The following is a 14,343-nucleotide window of genomic DNA, read 5'->3' on the forward strand; positions in this document are numbered from 1 at the left end:
GGATCAGTGGCAGTCGCACGCACGCGCCGACCCAGCGATGTACCAAGAGCAGTGCGCCTGCTTTCTGAACCACTGATGTTAAGTGTTGTACAATGTTTTCCGTACACAAATACAGTTTCTAGATTCAGCGTAAATGTGTCTGAAATAAGATGTTGTGCTGGCTGAGTATCTCGTCGGTGCTGATAGGGATATGGTAGGCATGCGTTCATAGGGTTAAGTGTATGTGTGTGTATGTGAGCATCCGTGATTAATAGCAGATGCCGTTCCATTTTCACCCAAGTTGTTCTGACCCGATCGATGCTTTCGTAACCCATAAGCAGGGGACCGATGCCATGCCGCAGGAGTTAAAAACCACGTGCGAAGTAGGGTCTCTCAATGCTGCTGGATCATCATTCATCAGAACCCAGAAGTTGAGCATCAGCAGCGGAGCATCATAATAGATAGGGTGGGGGTACTTGCAGCAGGATGAAGAGTGATGCAGTTGAATTCGGGGGACAAGATCAAGCCGGGAGGCTCACGGCTCTGTTATGTTAAGAGCATCTCCAACAGCCGCACAAAAAATCCGCGCCCAATAAATGTTATAGCGCGCCACCATAGCACTTTTAAAGCGCCGGGACCAACTTTGCTTTAGCAGGTGACCAAAAACGCGCGCTCAAAAAACAGACAGTGCAAATTGTGAAGCGCGCGCAATCCGGCGCCCTAAATATGCTGCGCGCTATTGCGTTTTTCAGCGCGCGCCTAAAAACTTTTAGCGCTACAGCTTCTGCTGGAGCTGACCGACGCCCCAAAAAATAAACTTTTAGCGGGCGGAGCTCTTTTTGGACGCCTGTTGAAGATGATCTAAGCGTTTTTAGTAAGCGCATGCATCCGGAGGTCAAAAACACAACAGCAACAGCAAACAAAATGCATATATCCCAACCGGCTCTGTGACTGTCGCCCCTCTGTCTCTCTCTCTCCCCCCGCCGCCGCCGGAATAATAAATCAGTGCACGCCTTGGCGGCGGCGGCGGCCCCGCTTTCCGCCTCGGCATCATATAAAATCCATCGTCTTTTGGTTTGGCGATGGCAACCCCCGGATCGACGGGACCTGTCGCGTGGTGCCGCCGTGGGCAGCTACGTGGAGCGTCTGCGCGGCACACACACTTGACACTTGGTCGTCGAGAAAGCGGCTGGAGATAGACAGATAGACCACATAGATAGATATCCGAGCCGAGCTAGGTGGCCAGATCCACGGACCGTGGCCGCCCTAGAAATAGAGTAGTGTCGGAGTAGAGTGAGCCACGTAAACGATCAGGTCGGGGTCACTGTCGCTCCGGGTTTGTTCCACCAGCTGCATTGTGCCTCAAGAGCGGCGATCTGCTGGCTGGATCGATGCGGTCGCGATCTCGCGTGCGCGCGTGGCCGATAGCGAGGTGAAAGATACGGAGTACAGTAGCAGCAGAGAATTCGGGACGATGGCGCGCCGCTAAATCGCCGGCGGGGCAAAGCGCCGCGTCGCGTCGGCAGCGCGTCTCCTTCTGTTCGCACCAACGGACGGACGGCTGGTGGTGCCCCGCGCGCGTTTGCGGCGCTGCCGCTGCGCGCACGGTGCCTCTGTCCGGGCGTATGTGCCGCATCCACGTGCGTGAAATGTGACGCGAAGGAAGATCGTGCGGTGCCCACCTGCTCCCGCTCGCTCGCTCGCGGCTGCGGGAGAGCGACGCGGCTGCCCATTGCGGCTGTGCGGCGGGGATACAGTGGCACGTACAGCGCTGCGGCGATGATGATGCCCCCCTGCCGACAGTTGGAGAGCGCGGGTCTCGTCGTGTTATGGCTGCCTGCGTGGCGGCATGTCAGGGCCGCCGGCATAATTAATCTCCCTAAATACATATTAGTGCGCGTGCGCTCGCAGCGCTCCTCGAGCGGCCGGCGTCACACCATGCGATGGCGTGGGATCGTGCGGTCGCGCGTGGCCAGGTATTTTTTTGTCCATTTTCGGGCGCGCTGCATCTCCCGCACACCTGGTCCGGTTATGCCGAGGCGGCGGCGCGCACCCCCGGGCCCGCCATGTCATTGACTGCGTAGAGTACGTTTGTTAGTGAGCGTAGACAAAGTAGTGGGCGGTGGACAGTTTCGAATTTCGTGCCACTTCCTCCGTCCCCCCATCCACCACCCGTCACCGCTCCATTTCCCTCTCCCCTCCCCTTCCCTCCTGATTTGCTGATCATTGCCGGGTTCGCCACTGGATCTCGCCGTCGACGCCGTTGAAAGGTGCGCAGGAGGCGCAGGCGCAGCAGGGGGAGGCACCGCTGCTCGTCGTCGGCTGAGGTACGCTCGCTGCTCAACCGCTCGCTCCTTCTCCCCGCATGCCGTACCGATCTCGCCGCGTGCCGTACAGATGGAGGCCGCGGCCGTAATGCTCTTGCCGCACCCCGTAGTGCTCCCGTCGCGCTCGTTGTAGGCGAGGCCACGCCCATAGCGCTCTCGCCGCGCCCATAGCGGGGGAAGTGGTGCTCGTACTGCTCCCGCCGCACTCGTAGCCGCAGAGGCCGCGACCGCAGCGCTCTCGCCGCCTCTGTAGCGGGGTAGGCCGCGCCCTCTAGACTTGCTCGTCGTGTTTGGGCCGCGCGCCGTTGTGCTGTCGCGGCGCCCGTAGCTGCAGAGGTCACGGCCGCTGCTCTCTCGCCCTGTCTGTAGCCGGGGAGGCCGCACCCACTAGACTCGCTCCATAGTGCCTGTAGCGGGGGAGGCCGCGCCCGCTGGACTCGCTCCGCAGTGCCTGTAGCGGGGAGGCCTAGCTGATAGCAGATCTAGTGTCTGTGTCCCTTTTGCACAAGTGAATCGAAACCCTAGGTACCGTTGCATTTTAGTCGGTACTTTAGTTGGTAGATATTTCACCATGCAATTGAATCCGTTTGATTTTTTATTTTTTTCATGCCCAGTTGCACAAAGATTTGTTTGCAGTTGGCAACTGCACTATAGTAGTTGCACAGGGAATGTTTTCATTACTCAGTTGCACAACGAGTATCTTGTAGTTGGCAGTTGCACAAATAGTAGTTGCACAACGAGTTTGTGCTTAAACTTGACATTTGTCCAGATACCCAATTGGCAGTTCCAGCTGCATCAGTTGCACACATCAGCTGCATCAGTTGCACACATCAGTTGCCATAAACACATTTTTAGCAGTTATAGGTACAATAGTTGCACACATTCGGGTATCTATGTTCTGCAGGTTTTATACTTGGCATTGAACCAGTTCCCAGCTGGCAGATCTAGATTCAATAGTCGCACACAGCTGGGATATGTGTTCTTGAACTTTTCACTTGGCATTACCATATCTGAGTTGGCAGAACCAGGGTCAATGTTTGGCAAAACCAGGATCCAGTTGGCACGGGATTTTTTGAAATATCTTAGTGGTGGGATGCTGTTTTTTTATGCATTTGTTTAACAAGTTTTGTTAGTGCTTTGAGCTACATTTTTTGTGTGTGTGCAATTAGAATGATTTTGTCGGGACCTGTTTTTCTTCCAATGACAATGGTCGAAGAGGGAGATGCCGGTGGAAGTGGAGAAGAGGTTGTTTTCTATGAGCTAGAAGGGAGCAAATATGATCGAATATATGTGCTTGTTTTCTTTCTCTTTTTCCTTTTCTGTTTTTGATTTTTGGTTTTTGTTTCTTTTGAGCCATGCAGAGGATTGCATCAAAGTGTATACGGCGGAACAGGAAAAGGCCCGCTCAGCGGGTGCTCGTACCGACCCCGATGATGGTAATGAAGTAGCCCATGAAGTAGGGGTAAGTTTTGAATACGCAATGAGCAATTTTGAGTTTATGTAAAAGAAATTCAATATTTTTATTTTTTTTCTTTGTTTTTTTCATGATTTTTTAACATGAGGCCTCATTTTGGTTATTTTGTAGGTGGAGGATGCTACTGCATCCCGTGCTGCAAAGCGAGTCAGAACAAAAAGAAAAGGCAAGTCATCTGATGGGGGTGTCCCAACCTCTGCAGAAGCTGATGAGGTACCTTTTTTTGTACATTTTTATTTTTCAGTTGCAGAGTATGTTCGTACTAGTTGGCACATGTGCTGTTCAGTGTTGCATACGAAAATCATACACTTGGCTGTTGTGTTTAACCAGTATTTTTTTGCCTTACATTTTTTGTGGTGCAAATTTGAAAGTGTTGTATACTACCATGTCAAATATGAAAAGCGTTGTTTAGTGTTTTTAGTCTTTGTTTTATGATAGATTTTGGAATCTCCTTACCTACCTTCTCAAATTTGAAAGTTGGCACCAATTGAGCACACAACTGCACCAAATCATAATACATTTTTGGACAGGTTTTTTAATTTGAGAGTGTTTACATGTCAGTTGCACAATAAGGTATAGTAGTTGGACAACAATCAACCTGTGGTTGCACAATAATCGACTATGTAATCAGTTGCAGACGTATGTACACTAGTTGCACAATTTGTCTGTATTCATTTCCCTTTTTTTGTCTCAGGTGGGTGAAGTTGGAGTTGAAGGGAACGAAGGAAACGTTCCTCGGTGGCGTTCACAAGCTGGAAGGATTAGGGCATCCCCAGGGAGGTTTGTGAAGGTGAACAACGATTTGGCACCTGTTCAGAGATCTTTCTTATATGAGAAGATGTTAGGAGGTTTGGTAAACCTAGAAGACACACTGCCTTCAGACTTGATGAAGTTTCTAGTCCAGTCATACGACCCAGCCAGTTCAGCTTTGGTATTCCCAGGCAGGGGAACTATTCCAGTAGATGCTGCTAGTGTGCATACGAACTTTGGTTTACCAAACAGAGGGCCGCGGCTGAAATACATTGTTGAAAATGAGTCTGTTAAGGCTTTTAATGAGATGTTCAACCACACTGGGCCACCCAAACACCCCACGGTTACCGAATTCACCAAGACAATGAAAGCTATGAAGGGTACAACTGATAACAAGTTCCTCACCGGGTGGCTTGCAGTTGCTTTCAGCACCCTTTTAGCTCCTACAACTAGTCTCTCTCTGAGCCCATGTTGCTACAGCGTTGTGCTAGAACCCGATGTTCTGTTGAAGAGCAATGTGAGCTTATTTGTTACTGACCACATAAATGAAGCATTCCGCAACATGGGTGAGGACAAGCAAACAATCTGTTGCTGCCTGTATCATTTGATGGTGAGCTCTAATTAATTGTATTCTGTTAGACATACCTTTTCTAGATGTTTTTTGTGCTTTTTATCACCAATGTTCTTATATGTTTTATTTCCCTTTTTTTGTTTGTCTCTTGGGGATGGTGCATGTATAGATTCTCTACATTGACGCACTTGAGGTTGATGTGCGAATAAGCCACTGCGAAGTTCGATCCAATGCCTATGATAAGAATCTAATCAACAAGATAATGAAAAAGTACTTGATTTTTCCCGGTGTCTTTGGGAAACTTCAAGTGAGTTGGAAATTCTGCTAAAAGTCTGTAATTGCGTATGATTCTTTCGCATACCTATAAGTAGTTGCACAAGTCTATATTGATAGTTGGCACATAGACTAAATAGAGTTGCACACATGCTTGTTTCATATTTCCTCTTTACAGTACCACTTCCAGTTGTACTTTCCATAGTAATTTCAGTCAGTTTTTTTTGCTTCTGAGGGCATGTGGTAGTTGCACAAGTCGATGTTGATAGTTGGCACACAGACTTTATGAACAGTTTGCACACATGCTTGTTTCATTTTTTCCCTTTAAAGTCCCACTTCTCATTTGTGACTTCACATAGTATTTTTAGTTACTTTTTTGTTTCTAGGGCATGTGGTAGTTGGCACACAGACTTGTGACAGTTGCACACATGCTTGTTTCATATTTTCCTTTAAGGTCCCACTTCTCATTTGTGACTTCACATAGTTTTTTCACTTACTTTTTGTGCTTCTAGGGCATGTGGTAGTTGCCCATATATTAAGTCTTTTTCCTTTTTAGATCCAGACAATATAGACTTGTTATTGTTGAAGTTATTGTTGTAAAATGATCCTTTCTTTCTGTGAACAGCTCAAGGAGCAGTATAGAAGCAAAGAGGATTCAACACTCTTCGGAGGATTACTGCAGGCAGAAGCGTTTGTGGCATCAAAGGTTCCAATGAGTTACAATCCCCATGTGAGTTATCCTTTTTGCTCACCCACACTTTTTTTATTAGAATAAAAATCATGATTTTTTGTTGGTTTTACTTTTTCCGTGCCCAATGCATGCATGAGTTGCACATAATTATTATCTCACCTTTTTTCTAATTGAAATCAAACATATGTTTTCACTTACACAGATTCCACAACTCCTAGCTACAAAATATGCTTCTTTTTTACTCCCTGCTAACTTACCCCTCTCCAGTTGCACACTTTTAGCATCTCAGTTGCACACTACTTTCATATACTTTCACCAAACTTAGGTTTGGAGTTGAGCAGATATATACTTTGATATACTTTCATTATCTCATTTTTTTCTGTTTTAAATTTTAATTTTTGTTTTTATTCTAATGTTATGCAGAAGAAGTTCAAGTTAGCAGGTATGGTTCATGATCTATATAAAGGAATATCAGACAATCTTGGCAACTTCATCAAAGGTTTTGCCAAGCTTGATGAAGAGGAACCAGATTTGTCTGCTCTCAAGGGCCCGTTAAGTGATCAAACAAAGGGTCAAAGCTCACACACTAGGCGACGGAAGCGTCAATCTACTGCCAAGCAATCAGAAGAGGCGGAGGGAAGTGAAGAAGAAGAATTTGTAGAGGAAAGTGAGTCAGAGGAAGAAGATGTTGACCCGGGAGTTGGCAATGATTCTGAAGAAGAAGAGGAGGATCAAGAGGGAAGGAATGATGAAGAACGTGATGATGACAGTGACAACGATGATGATGATGATGATGACAGTGAGGATGATGCTGACAACAATGAAGACAATGAAGAATCCGGTAATGATGAAGTGGAAGAGGAAGAGGAAAAAGATGGAACAGGCAAGGGGGAAGGTGAGGATGTCGAGAACGTTGACAGAGATGAGCAAGGAAAGGATGGGGGCAGTGATGACAGCGAGGAAACACATGACGATGACAGAGGGGCCTTTGATGGAGGTAGTGACAGTGGGAAGGATGATGATGATGGTATGGGTGGCGGTGACAGCAGTTCAAAGAGGGCAAACACTTCTGGAGATGGAGGAAATAGTAGCAGCAGAAACTCAATTGATGATAGTGTAACTCTACAGTTTTTCATCCAAAAGGACATGCGTCTGAAGGGTGAAGATCTGAAATCAGTTGGAACCGAAGCAGCTGTGCCAGAGGAAAGTTTCTCATTATTTGACTTGTGTAGATCAGAGCCAGCAATCCCCAACAAATTTGATATCCCTTTGCTGGAAACTCATGCAATCTTTGACATGAAAGAGAAGGATAATACCTTTGAAAAAATCATAAACGATGCAGTACAAAGCTCCGAGGAAGAAATGGAAGAGGCAGGAAAGGGTTTGGACTGGATTGGCTCAAAAACCATGATTGACAAGATATTGAAGAGAGGTCCTGTATTTGAAGATGCTTCATCAAGGTGGTAGCAAGAGGATGGCAGCATCCCCACCGCGCCCACCCACTGTCCCAAAGCGCAAGAAGCTCATGACACTTAGCAAGAACCCGGTGTTGGGTCAACTAAAAGATAAGATTCCTGGTATGGGAGAGAAAAATTCAAAGAACGAAAGAAAATCAAAGGGAAAGGAAGTTGTCAGTGTCAAAACCGGAGGATCTTGGGTAGGGGGTCCCGAACTGTGCGTCTAAGGCTAATGGTAATAGGAGGCGGGGGACACGATGTTTACCCAGGTTCAGGCCCTCTCTATGGAGGTAATACCCTACTTCCTGCTTGATTGATCTTGATGATATGAGTATTACAAGAGTTGATCTACCACGAGATCGTAGAGGCTAACCCTAGAAGCTAGCCTATGATTATGATTGTTCTTGTCCTATGGACTAAACCCTCCGGTTTATATAGACACCGGAGGGGGCTAGGGTTACACAGAGTCGGTTACAGAGAAGGAAATCTACATATCCAAATCGCCAAGCTTGCCTTCCACGCAATGGAGAGTCCCATCCGGACACGGGACAAAGTCTTCTATCTTGTATCTTCATAGTCCAATAGTACAGCTAAAGTATATAGTCCGCCTATCCGAGGACCCCTTAATCCAGGACTCCCTCAGTAGCCCCTGAACCAGGCTTCAATGACGAGCGAGTCCGGCGTGCAGATTGTCTTCGGCATTGCAAGGCGGGTTCCTTCTCCGAATACTGCAAAGTAGATCTGAAACACAAGAATCGTGTCCGGCTCTGCAAAACAAATTCCAAATACCACCGTAGAGAGTATAATATTTCATGAATTTAATCTGCCGACAGTTTCTTCATAGCGTGACATCACACTGCGGCTCGGTTATTATTCGAACCATTTTATCAGCCTGCCATGACATGTTTCGTGAGGCGGTTTTATTGACATGTCTTATCGAAGCAGAGATCGTGTCCCCGTATCACGGGATTCTCATCAATACGGGCATGGGTAACCCAATCGCGCCATTAGCACGATGCCTGGGGAATAAGCGAGTTTTAGGGCATGTGGGGAGGCGCATCATCTGTCTTTATAAAGGGATAAGAACTTCCCTCTCTCACCCACGCCTTCTCCTTCCTCTACTCATCCATTCTCGAGCTCCAACACCCAAGCCTTCGCATTCTCCGCCCGCAAGAGCACTCCGAAAATGTCCAGATCCGGAGCTGGAGGCAAGTGGATGGCCTCCACTATCCGGGAGAAGGATATAAAGAAACTTTGGGAGGCCGGGTATCTGGCCAAGAAGATTGGACACCGTCTCCCGATGGCGGGACAGATCGTCCATACCCCGGAACCCCATGAGAGGGCCGTATTCCTCCCTCACTTTGTCCATGGGTTGGGGTTTCCCCTCCACCCATTCGTTCGCGGCATCATGTATTACTATGGGATCGAGTTCCATGATCTATCCCCCAATTCTTTCCTCAACATCTCGACGTTCATCGTCGTGTGCGAGGCCTTCCTCCGCATCTCTCCACACTTCGGGTTGTGGCTGAAGATTTTCAATGTGAAGCCCAAGGTGGTGGGCGGCGAGCATGCCGAGTGTGGAGGCGCCATGGTGAGCAAGATGCCCAACGTCGCATGGCCATCAGGTACATTTCATGATTCTGCCAAAGGGTGGCAGCAACAATGGTTCTATGTCAATGAGCCACGCGGCGCCAAATGGGCCGCGGCTCCCGGATTCCGATCCGGAGCCCCGTTGCGGCTTACGTCCTGGCCCGAGAAGGGCCTAGACTGGTCTTCGTCAAACGAATTGGCAATGCTCTAGGCGCGTGTCAAGAGCATGGGAGACAAGAACATCAAACTTGTTGACGTAGTCCAAGTGATGTTGGTTCGCCGGATTCTCCCATGCCAACACAGGGCTTGCAATTTATGGGAATTTGACCCAGCCAAGCACCAGACCCTGACGGAGCTCTTCGGCACAACGCACGAAGATATCTGGAAGGTGCTCTTCAAGTCCGGCAAATCGTGGCCGGACTCGGCCGAGGACCGTGGGTACAAACTGTCCTGTCCCACAAGTTCGGTAAGTTTTCAGATATTAACAAAACGTACGCTTCAGCCACATATTTTAAAGAAAATGCTTAACATATTTTCCGACAATTCTCCCAGGGCTGGACGAAGAAAGGCGGAGGGGATCTACTGTTCGGGCCCGCTGCCAGAAGAGCAAGTCAGCCCACTTCTAATGAAGATGCTGGTCCCGGCGCCTTATAAGGTGCCTAAGAAGAAGGCCGAGAAGAAGGCCAAAGAGACCAGGGGCGGCCTTCGTTGCAGGGGTACTTCGGACAAAGTGTCCGAAGACTCGGAGGCCCGCTCTTCCTCTGATGAGGACGAGGAAAAGGAGGAAAGCCAATCCCCCCCCCCCCCAGCGAGGGGGAGAAAGAAAAGGACGGCCTCCAAACGCTTGGAGGCCAAGTCGTCTAAGAGGGGGAAAGCCTCCTCCGTAGATGATTCCACCACCGCCATCGACAGTAGCCCGGAGTGGGATCCCAGGGTCCAGCCCCTAGTTAAATCGTGAGTACATAAAATCTGAATACATTAACATATCCGGACTCATTATCACACAATGTTAATGTATTGAGCCACGCAAATTGCAGCCCGGCCAGGTCCCGCGCCGAGCAGTCCTCGTCGGAGGATTCACTAGGTTCGGACGCGAGGGATAGCGGAACTCCTCCGACGGCCACCTCCCCCAAACATGCAGACGACATCGAAGCGTTGTCCCAAATGGGCCCAGGCCAAGGAGGGGCTGGAAAGACCGTTCGAGCGGCGCCAAAGGATCAAACCCCGGTGGCCGGCCACATGGGGGAGGAGACCCCCATGGATACTGATGGCGGGGGTCTTCTTGAATTCGGCCCCCAGCCGGACACAACTCCGGAGACCATCACGGCTTCGGAGTCAGGCAGGAAACCTTCTTCAACAGAAGGGGGTGCGCCTGTTCCACCGGCGACCTCTGTCCAGCCAGAGGTGTCGAATACTTTATCGACAGCGTTAAAGAACACTTACATCATTGAAGAACACCACGCCCTTATGGGTGCGGTGATTGAGAAGATTCAGTCTGCGGAAAGCGGGCTGATTGAAGCCTGCACCAGCCTTTTAACAGGATTTGAGGTAAGTGGCGAGGCTTGAAGAGTGTCATAGTATATATAGTAGCCCCTGATACACTGTTCGGTGTTCAAAAAGAAAAGCCGGATAGAGGATCGAATATATGCTCGCATGAGACTTACCATGCAACACCCTTATTTATTATTATGTTTTGTCTAAGCAGGTATCTTTATTGACTGCCACTTCTCATACTGCGGAAGTCTCTAGACTGAAGCAGCGTCTGGAACAGGCCGAAGAAGAGCTCGGCCAAGTGAAGAGGCAGTTAGAGGATAATCAAGGTATGTGAAACCTTGTTTTGTTTCAGTATCAGTCAATGATTGATTGTGACGAAAAAACATCATGATGTGTGCCAGGAGCAACGTCCGAAGTCGAGGCTCTTAAGAAGGCGGTGGCCGCAGCCGAAAAGAGGGCAGCCAAGGAGCAGGCCGATCGTGAAAAACACGAGGCCAGGGTCGCTAAGGTTCAACAAGAACTCCAGGAAGCTGTGAAGAGGTGCGAGACCTTGGAGTAGAGCTTGTCGGATAAAGAATCCGAACTCAGCAGGGCTCATCAAGCCGCACGCGATGCCCAGGATGAGTCCCAAGGCGCCCTCCAGGAAATCCAGGAGCCAGAAAGATCTCGGCGCGTAAGGCTTTTTTTATGCAAAGCAAGTATGTGAAGGAAAGATTCCTGTTGCTAACCCGAATTCGGGACTCTCCAGGGGCGTTTGCGGATTTGCCGCGCAGCATATTTGATGCCACACAATTCTATCGAGCCGAAGAAGGGAGTTCCACGGAGAAACTGTTCTGGTCGCAATAGCTTGCGCCAGAACATCCTGTGCCCTTTATCAATCAGCTGAAACAGCTGGTCGAGCTGCATAGGGTGGCCGAACTTGCCATAAAGGACTTAATTATTCGGCTATGGCCCGCTGAAGCAATTACCAGCAGCTACTTCGGGCCTGTGAAGCGGCTGGTTAGCGCCTGTCCTCGAATTGATGTGATCAAGCGGTCGGTCTGTATTGAAGGTGCCCGAATGGCTTTTGCCTGCGTTAAGGTGCACTCGCTAAAGATGGACGCTGTTAAGCTGATGAACGAAGGATCACCCGAAGGGAAGAAGCACCGCAAACCTGAATTGTACTACGAAGGTGTCTTGGAGGGATCACACCTTGTGGTGGAACATTGTGCCAAGGACATTATTTTCCCACGAATATATTCATGTTGTCCGGCGTTGTAATATGAAACAAGGATACTATGTAGTGCTTCTCTTTTAATAATTTTACCTCCTGTGTGGCCATTATTTATATTAATTCTGAGAGTTGGCCAGTCGTCGGCTTCTGCCCCCACGTAGGAAGTACGGGGGTGTTCGGGATAAATCCAAACACTCTTTACCCCAATTTTGGGTCCTTTAAGGAGGTGGTCGGTGCAATGAACCAGGCAATCGGACTATAAGGCTTTATCACCCTCACTTAGCCATAAGAATTTGACAAAAGAAAGGTAGGCGCATCCCCTAGTGTTCGGAAGACCGGACTAGGGGCTCTATCAGCACCTGATCGGAGAAAACCGATCCATCGCACACTGCATTAGTTATCGCATAACGCGGAAGAAATCTTTATGGATTTTGAGACCTCTCGAACAGCTACCAGCTCTCGCCGCATCATGACAGTTAGTTTTCGGCTTTCTCTACTGAGGTGCTTGTCCGGAAGAATCGGGACACAATCGCAGTAGTTCTCCCTGTGCTGCCTTAGCCGATATAGCGAAACGTAAGGTGGCAAAACACGGGAGCCGGGCAAACCCAACATTTGACCAAAGACATGATTCGGAGCTGATGCATATAATTCTATAAGTTCGGGGTGCCGAACAGCCATGAAGGTGTTCGGACTTGCCTGCCGTATTGTGGGTACAGTGAAGCCCCTGGCATATTAAAGCGTACCAAAGTGTACGGCTGCTACTTGACAAAGAATATCAAGAAAAAGAAACGGCAAGTGAATGTCATATGAAGCCACCGTTTTGTAATTGAATAATACGTCAAAGCGTATGAGTACAAGTAGTGCGATAAAAAGGGAATATGACTTCGAAACCTGCTGGGGCCAGGGCAGGAGCTGCATGCGGATCCGGATAATAGTAGGATGATCGTCGAGGGAAATATCTAGGGATTCCCCTGCGCGTTCGAGCTGTCTCCCGCCGCGATGTGTCCGTCCCTTCATAGGTCCGGTCGCCAGGTCGCCGGTGATGGCCTAGGCAAAAAGTGAACCTGAAAGAAAATACAAAAAATGTTTGTGTGTCCCCTAGCGATTGATTCGTATTGTGGGACACCACCTTGCTGCGCCTTCGTCTATTGCCGAAGTGGTTAGTTGAGCTCTTGACGAGCTGGGCTATCACGCCATGAGGTAGTTCAGACTCTTTTGACAATGTCCGGGAACTTGGCCGTCAAATTAATGCTTGATTGAAAGAGGCCGCTCTGTTCGTCTGCCGTTAGGGCAGCGATGTGCTCTTCGGTGCGGAGGGAGCATTCAGTGTTTCCATTGATTGTTATGACGCCATCTGGACCAGGCATCTTAAACTTAAGATAAGCATAATGTGGCACCGCATTGAATCGAACAAATGTGGTTCATCCAAGCAGTGCATGATAACCACTACGGAAGGGGACGATGTCAAAGATTAACTCTTCGCTTCTGAAATTATCTGGGGATCCAAAGACCACTTCCAGTGTGATTGAGCCTGTACAACACGCCTCTACATCTGGTATGACACCTTTAAAGGTGGTTTAGTCGGTTTGATCCTTGAAGGATCTATGCCCATCTTGCGTACTGTATCCTGATAAAGCAGGTTCACGCTGCTGCCTCCATCCATGAGGACTCGAGTGAGGTGAAATCCGTCGATTATTGAGTCAAGGAACAGTGCGGCTGAGCCACCTTGACGGGTATTGGTCGAATGATCCTTGCTATCAAAGGTGATCGAGCCGGACGACCATGGGTTGTACTTTGGGGCGACTGGTTCCATCGCGTAAACATCCCTGAGTACACGCCTCCGCTCCTGCTTGGGAATGTGGGTGGCTTATATCATATTAACCGTTTTGATTTGCGGAGGGAATGTAACGCCCCGGATCCGATGCGCCAGGTGTCTGCCAGTTATTCACCGTCGTTGCCATGTCATTTGCTTGCGTGTTGAATTTCATCATGTCATCATGTGCATTTCATTTTGCATACGTGTTCGTCTCATGCATCCAAGCCTTTTCCCCGTTGTCCGTTTTGCAATCTGGCGCTCCTATGTCCTCCGGCGTCCCCCTCTTCTCTCTTTTCGTGAGTGGGTGTTAAACTTTCTTGGAATGGCCCGAGGCTTTCCAAGTGGCCTTGGTATACCACCGGTAGACCGCCTGTCAAGTTTCGTGCAATTTGGAGGTCGTTTGGTACTCCAACGGTTAACGAGGTAACCGTAAAGCCCCTTTCTCTTTGCAGCCCAACACCCCTTCCAAAGTGCCAAAACCCATCTACCTATAAAAACCGCTCCTCATTTGGACTCTCCTAGCTCCCTCTACCTATAAAAACGTCTTCCCCTTCCCATTTTCGGATCAATTCCCCCCGAAACCCTATTTTTCCCCTCCGCACCGCGCCGGACATGTCCGGACCGGACCGGACACGTCCAGCCGCCGCCGCCTCAGCCAATCCGGTCGTGCCACGTGTCGCCGCCGCCTCCCTCCACCGCGGGCCCGCC

The 14,343-nt window shown here is 49.2% G+C and overlaps 1 pseudogene; it reads left to right on the plus strand.

The window, feature by feature from the left end:
• The first annotated feature begins 3,512 nt into the window (after positions 1 to 3,512).
• Positions 3,513 to 7,532, plus strand: LOC119279725 (annotated as a pseudogene).
• Positions 7,533 to 14,343: the final 6,811 nt, after the last annotated feature.

This window comes from Triticum dicoccoides, chromosome 3B (genome assembly GCF_002162155.2).
Source record: "Triticum dicoccoides isolate Atlit2015 ecotype Zavitan chromosome 3B, WEW_v2.0, whole genome shotgun sequence".
Taxonomy (NCBI): Eukaryota; Viridiplantae; Streptophyta; class Magnoliopsida; order Poales; family Poaceae; genus Triticum; species Triticum dicoccoides.